Below are 7,628 nucleotides of genomic sequence, written 5' to 3'. Positions count from 1 at the left end.
GGGGGGGGGGGGGCTGTACATAAGTATGTACGTCAATCGATATTAATATTATTATTTATTAACACTCGTTTTTTGTGGTTCAGAAAGCTTATAAATGCTTGTTTTTAATTTAATCACAGTTTTAACAGCTGAGGTTTTTTTATTTAAGAAGCAAAGTAGTATCTTCAAACTTCTTTTAAACTCTTACTTTATCCGTCTAATTCCTTTGTATTTCTAAATATTTATCTATTTGAAGTTTTGTGTAGACATTTTTGTACAATGTAGCTAAACCATATTAGGAGTTTGTTGTTATTGATAAAAGTTGTTTAGTTCACAAGCCGAGATCTATTAAGCACAGGCAAGTTAAATTCAATTTAGAGTTAAAATATTTTTTATCCGTGAAACTTGAAACCTTTGTCTTATTTTTCCTAAAATGGCGCCAATTATTTGTTTATTTCGAACCGATTTGTTCTAAATTTAAGTACCCTGAACAGTAACACTCAACAATACATTTTATAATTAAAAGAAAAATGAAGATGACAATAATTTAACAGTTTTCTGGTTACCAAACTATACGTGTTCAATTCATTCTTTAAGAACTATGGTCAACAACTTTTCACCATTTTGTAATTTCAACTTTTTTCTTCATTCTATCTTGCGCTTGTTCTATTTTTTGTTTGTTCTATTTTGTGTTTTTTTACATTTTTGTTTGTTCTATTTTGTGTTTGTTCTATTTTGTGTTTGTTCTATTTGGTCTTTGTCTATTTTTTTTGTTATATTTTGTGTTTTTTACATTTTTGTTTGTTCTATTTTGTCTGTGTTCTGTTTTGTGTTTGTTCTATTTTATGATTGTTCTATTTTGTGTTTGTTCTATTTTGTGTTTTTTACTTTTTTGCTTGTTCTATTTTATGTTTGTTCTATTTTGTGTTTGTTCTATTTTGTGTTTGTTCTATTTTGTGTTTGTTCTATTTTGTATTCGTTCTATTTTGTGTTTGTTCTATTTTATGTTTGTTCTATTTTGTGTTTGTTCTATTTTGTGCTTGTTCTATTTTGTGTTTGTTCTATTTTGCGTTTGTTCTATTTTATGTTTGTTCTATTTTATGTTTGTTCTATTTTGTGTTTGTTCTATTTTGTGTTTGTTCTATTTTATGTTTGTTCTATTTTGTGTTTGTTCTATTTTGTGTTTGTTCTATTTTGTGTTTGTTCTATTTTGTGTTTGTTCTATTTTGTATTTGTTCTATTTTGTGTTTGTTTTATTTTGTGTTTGTTCTATTTTTTGTTTGTTCTATTTTGTGTTTGTTCTAGAACTGCTGGCTGTATTGGCTATACAGGGCTAACTGCCTGGGCTGCACTTAAAACAGGTAAATTTTATCTTCTTTAAAAAACTTTGATTGCAGGGGTGTCTGAATTGATTAAGTGTTCAAGCATCGCTGAACCCTCATTTTAATTGAACACGCTCACCTGGGAGAAGCCTCTGTAGTAAGTAGAAGAGACCAAGAGGGGAGGAAGAAAGGAAGGAGGTAGGTGGACCATAACCCAGACCTGAATTAGGGTTAAGGACACCACCTAAAGGGGGGGTTGCATGATATCCTGAAAAGTAAGATAAGTAGGTGGCTGGCACGGAATAGAGGTGAGGTAATATCTAAGCTATAATGATAGCATAGATAGGGGAGTAGGGAGATAATAAAGTAGGAGTAGGAAACCTCTAAACCGCATCACAGCATAGCTGAGTCCAAACGCGCAGCAACCTACCATTCCTAAAGTAGAAGTCAACAGTTGAGCCCAAGAACCAATGAGTGTCTAGAAATGTCCGTGAGTATTTTGTCTCCGAGCAAATCATCCGCAGTCGGATTATTGATCCAGAGTAGTAGTGATGGTGGAGTCCAAGCTTGATTTAAAGGCAAGTTTAACTGGATTCTGTTATTAATTTCCCAGAATTTGGGAAAATTAGCCTTTGACAAAGCATCTGCCATAGAAGCTAATGGTGTTGAACATCTGAGTATCTTAGTTATTTCCACAGTAGCACCAAGTCCAGTGGCTACCGTGGAGATGGCGATAGCTAGAGTAGTAGAGAGGGGACAAGAGCGACTATATCCTTTCTTGTAGATGAAGACGGAAGCTGCGTTGTCCACCCAAATTTTGATTGGACTGTTCTTTGCCCATGAAAATCCACCGGAAATGGCCAAAAGTGGTCCAACTAGTTCTAGCGCCGACATGCATCTACCAAGGTATCTTCCGTTTATTTTGGTCTTGTTGAGGTTTATCGCTCGTGACCAGGGGACGTAGGACCACCAGCAGTTAGTGACGGCACCCACTCCAAGTCCTATAGTAGTCATTGAACCGCCAGCAGCATCTGTGTAGACTTCGATGGCCCATGGTGGTAAGGACTTGTCTGGGTTAATTAGTTTACCTCTGCCGGAGCATAACTTGATCATGGTGAACCAGAAGTGTAGTTGTTTTTTGAAATTAGGTGTCAATTGGACTGAAGTAGTTTTATCTGCGGAGTGGCTATTTAGATCTAATAAATGATGCATGTTGAAACGGCCGTTGGGTATGAGTGGTTGAATGTGGATGATTTTCCCGACTACGCTCCATATAGCTGATTGTGGCATGTGATCGGAGATTAAAAATTTGTTTATGTCGTGCAATATCCTGGCTAGTTTTTCTTGGTTGAGCGCCCAAGTCCATTGAACTGTGTCATAGACTATGCCGAGTACCAGACCATGTGTGCTGGGGCCGAAAGACTTCTCTGGATCATCGCGTGGTGCTAGTTTAACACCAAGTTGACCTGCTATTTCGGAAAAGGTGTTATCAAATATTTCTAAGGTGTCGGATCCGGCTGGGGCTGTAGCACAGCAGTCGTCTAAGTGTTGACATATTCTGGGCACTGGGAAATTTGATTTTGTAGCTACTATGTGTACAACTACCTTCGCTAGTCTATCAAAGATTCCGGCACTGCTAACACATCCGAAGATAAGGCATAATTCTTTGAATCCATACCCTAGCCACGTAAACCACTGTAGATCTGTGTCTTTGGCACATACAGCTATATGTTTGTAGGCGTCAGCCCAGTCGATTTTGCACATTTTAGCTTTACGACCAGCTAGGTGTAAGGCTCTAAGCCACTTCGTGGTTGAAGACATTATTGTTGGAAATTCATCTTTGTCAATGCCTTCATTAACACAATTGCCCAAAGGCAAACTTAGGTTCAGGATGATTCTAACTGAGCCGTTAGGCTTCGGCTTTGTCATGATGCCATTGATTTTTGCTGTGGCTGGTATCTCATCAATAGGTACAGGACCGTGTGCAAACCCTTTGTTCAGCCAATCAGCGATAGCATCTGAAACATGTGGTGCAAACTCGTAGGCACTAGGGGCATTGGTAGAAAAGGAAGGGGTCCTAGATGAGCCTTTGCAACCAATGTCCGCGCCTCCTGTAAGGTCTATACAAATCTTATTTAGAGTAGAGCTGTCTTGGAACCCCGTTTCAAGTGCTAGCGCTTTCAATTTGATGGGATCAACTAAGGATTTGCATAAAGGCTTGTAATTAGTAGGAAAATTTTCCCAGTACGAATTGTACGGTTTTGTTTTATAGGATTGTAAGATAGGTAGGTTGTATTTTGGCTTGAATGTTTTCATAGGAGGGAGTTCAGGAATAGGTAGAGTCATCTGGTGTCTTAATATTTCAAGTAGATTTAAGTGGAAAGAAATGGTTTGTAGACTGATTTCTAAAAGTATTATTATTGCTAGCTAAAATAGAAAACCAAAAGGCATGTTACGTTCTTAACAGATAAATTATTAAGTGAATGTGTAGGTAACATGTAATAAAACTCATAAATTTTAATTAATATGTATAGCAGATTTGGTAGAAATTTTTTGCTGCATTTGCCTCGTATCTTAATATTAATATAGCTAGGTAAAACAGAAACAAAAGGCATGATACGCTATTAACAGGAAAATATTAGGTGAATAGTGTATGGTAAAGTGTAATAAAACACATAAATTATAATGAATACGTCTAACAGATTTATCACTAAAACTAACGCAGAAGGTTTGTGTGTAAATTTAGGTTTGGTAGAAATAATATGCGGCATTTTTCTTTGTATATTGTAAACACGAATACAAATGTCGTCTTATTAGTAAATATAAATGTCGTCATAGTAGTTTTCATAGTGCGAAAGAATTATATGTCATTAAGTAACTATAAATGTTGAAGACAACTAAATTATGAATATTGAAAAGGTTACACTAAGGATTGTGATACTGTTTAATATTTCCTGTTTGAATGTCGATGCTAAATAATTCCATCATCAAATGTTTATTATAAAATGTTTGTAGTAATCCGAGTAATAAATGTTGAAGACAACTAAATTATCAATATTGAAAAGGTTACACTAAGGATTGTGATACTGTTTAATATATCCGGTTTGAATGTCAATGCTAAATAATTCCATCATCAAATGTTTATTATTAAAATGTTTGTAGTAATCCAAGTACGCTAAATCATCAAAAGTTTATTATTAAAATGTTTGTAGTAATCCAAGTACGCTAAGGGTGTTATTAATCTAGAATATATTTTGTCTGAATTAGCTAGTTTAATACAGGGTGACTGACGAAACATGACATTTCTAAAATCGATATTTTGTGTGTTGAAATTAAATAAATTCAAAAATGACTACGATATGAATTATATAGACCTCTGGTATCAAAAACAAATAACAAATTATGGAAGAAGACAGACTAGAATGAATTGGGTTATAAATTACTCCAGTATTCAGTTGTTTGAGTAACAAAAGAAAATTACCGTGACTGTAATGTACCAAGATAGAAAATAACATTATTATAAGAAAATTGTGTTTCTTATTTTGTTGATTAAGAAATTTGAAAGTTAATAAGGAGTTTTTTTTTAAAAACTTAAATGAAATTATAGACAGTCGTTTCGTTAAGGGTAACTGGAAAGCTTGAAAAAATAGCTGCAACCGCTAAGATTATAAGTTTGAAATTCTATATTTGATGAACCATTAATCTATTAACAGTTAGTAAAATAAAAGATATATTTATTTATATGAAAAGCATGTAAATGATTAAGCATAATGAGATTTAATGAGTGAAAAAATTAACATTTGATAATCAACAGAAAGAGATTTATGAAAACCCAATAAGCTGAAGGATGTAGTAGCTCAGTGTCTAAAGGCAGCCCTGGAGTGACGTCCTAGACAGTAAGCTTGCTTGGCATCAAGCCATTTATTGCACAGATGTGCAAATTCTCTACCTCTTTGATCTTTGCAACCTGTAGCAGAGCCATGGTTCCTGCAATGGCCGCTATTAAAATTGAAACAAACAGGGGTAGAGCCGATCATCAAGACTTTAGACTTGTTCTGGTTTTGGTTGCCTGAGACAGGGATAGTAGAACGCATCGGAGTGGATCTAAATTTGTCAAACTCTGAGCGGTTAATGCGTCCCGTAGGAACAGCACTACTGAAACCCGAGGAGGTGAGGATATTCTTGAGAGTCTCTTCCTGCTCTTTGAAGTCCATAGGTACAGCTCTGCGACCGGCTCTAGCCACATTCTCCCTTAGTATAGTGTTGAAGAACGTAGACACCGGGTTTACACGTTCAGCAAGGGAATGAGCACAGGGAAAATAGTTATATTTGTTTACCAATCTGAGGATGATGAGGCCTGTCTGATCAAGAGGCCAAAGGTGAAGGAGTATGGTGCAGTAGTTGAGCAAGGCGTCGGAAACTTGGGATAGATTGGTTGGCGCTTCCCAGTTGAAATCCAGAGAAGAAGTGATTCCTGCTTCGTCACGTTTTTCTATCTTCTGAATAGGTTTAGATCCAACATTTATATTTCCTGAGTGGAACTGTTTAAACGACAGTACCTTGGTCCGGTCATGCATCTGTTGTATTGTGCGGAGAGTGACCTTATTGTGAGTACCACTGTATTGAAGAGGTAAATTCTTATACTGGTGGCTGCGCACACGTGGGACTTTTTTCCACCAGTCCTTGATATCTGCTAAAGGAAACCTTTCGAACCTGGCAGGATGCAGCTTCTTGAATCCATCATCCTTGGCTTCTGGGTATTTAATTGCCAGAGGCTTTTTATCCCTGGTGTAGGAGGAAGTGAGGTCAGATTCCACAGCCTTGGTGTTGTCTCTGTCGAACTTGGCAAGTTGGAGTAGTTGGTCCATAGGCATCTGGTTGAACTTGGACTTGTTCTGTAGCGCAATGGGACGCTTCTCCACTGGCCAATAGTTATAGAGGATGTTCCAATTGCTGCCAGGGTCCTTGTCATCGTCGTCAGAGTCAGCGGAGGACTGGTTGGAGTCGTCGGACGAAGAACTAGCTGAGCTAAACACAGGAGCTGCAGTACCACTCTTCTTCTTCTTCTTTTTTGATTTAGATTTACCAGAGTGCCGACTCTGTTTGCTAGCACTGAATATAGAATAATAAAAACCTTGAAGATTTTGCTGATGTAAGTAATTGTGATGGGTTTATATACCACTATTTATTCCCATTTTTTTTAAGAATTGTGCTACTGGGTTAAAAACTTAAAGATAACACAGAACCTCCCCGCCNACAGATTTTAGTTAGAGATTAACTAACCGGTTAGTCTGGTCGTGCTTAGATGTAGCATTGGAGAGTTGGTTCTGAGTATTATCACGACTAGAAGTAGTCTTTCTCTTCCTGGCAAGAGGTGGCCTGACAAATCTACCTAGGAGAAAAGAGTATTCAAGTATAGGGACTAATATTACCAAATATAAATTAATTAAACATAAAATTGGATTTTTAGTTTACCTATCTCAGAGATGAGATTTGTCCGTAGTTGATCTGTGTTGGAATAAACATCAGACATCTGTTCAATCTGGTCAGGAATACGTTCGGAACTGTCGGAGTTGTGCTCAGATTGTGTCTCTGAATCCAGGTCGGAGTAGTGTCCAGCATCATCTTCATTTGTACTCCCATCATTACCAACATCATCATAGTCATCGTTAGAATAGCCTGTAAAAATAATTCTAAATGAATGAAGTTATATCTGTAAAATCAAATTAGCAGGTGAAGTCTGAACAAATGAGATTTTTAAAAATTGTAAATGAAGTCATAGATGTATAAGCAATTAAATATTGAGGTTGCCGAGGGCTTGTGCCATGGCTATGCGCTTGGTTCTAGGAAGCTTTGTGTACAGCAGGAAAGCTCTGCTGGACCATCTGCCTACTGATTTGATATCAGAGTTAGAGTAGCCCATTAATGCTAAGATAGTAGGTATTCCGGCTCCAAAAGAGTGTCCTGACACCGAGCAGGTGCTGAAGTCGATGCAATCCTTCAACCAGTGTCTTAGTTTTTTATTAAATAAAGCTGGTGTTAGGTTTTTCCCTGAGAAAAGTCTGAAAGCAGGCAAGTTAGGTGTGGGTCTGCATAGGTTAATCAATCTGGTATATGCCCTGACTGGGCAAATATCGCTGCCGGTAGGGTATACATCTATCACAGTAGGTGTAGTAGGGCAACACTTTGAGGAATTGATGGTAATCTCCAAAAAAGACGAAGAAACCGCATTGATTATAGCAGAGTTGAGAAATATGTGCTGACCAAGAAGAGTATAGCTTGGATCAAAAAGATTTGGATGCCGAGTGAGTAGTTCACCTATTCTAA

This window comes from Eurytemora carolleeae, unplaced genomic scaffold (assembly GCF_000591075.1).
Source record: "Eurytemora carolleeae unplaced genomic scaffold, Eaff_2.0 scaffold2232, whole genome shotgun sequence".
Classification (NCBI taxonomy): domain Eukaryota; kingdom Metazoa; phylum Arthropoda; class Copepoda; order Calanoida; family Temoridae; genus Eurytemora; species Eurytemora carolleeae.
Note: the sequence above shows the minus strand (reverse complement) of the source record.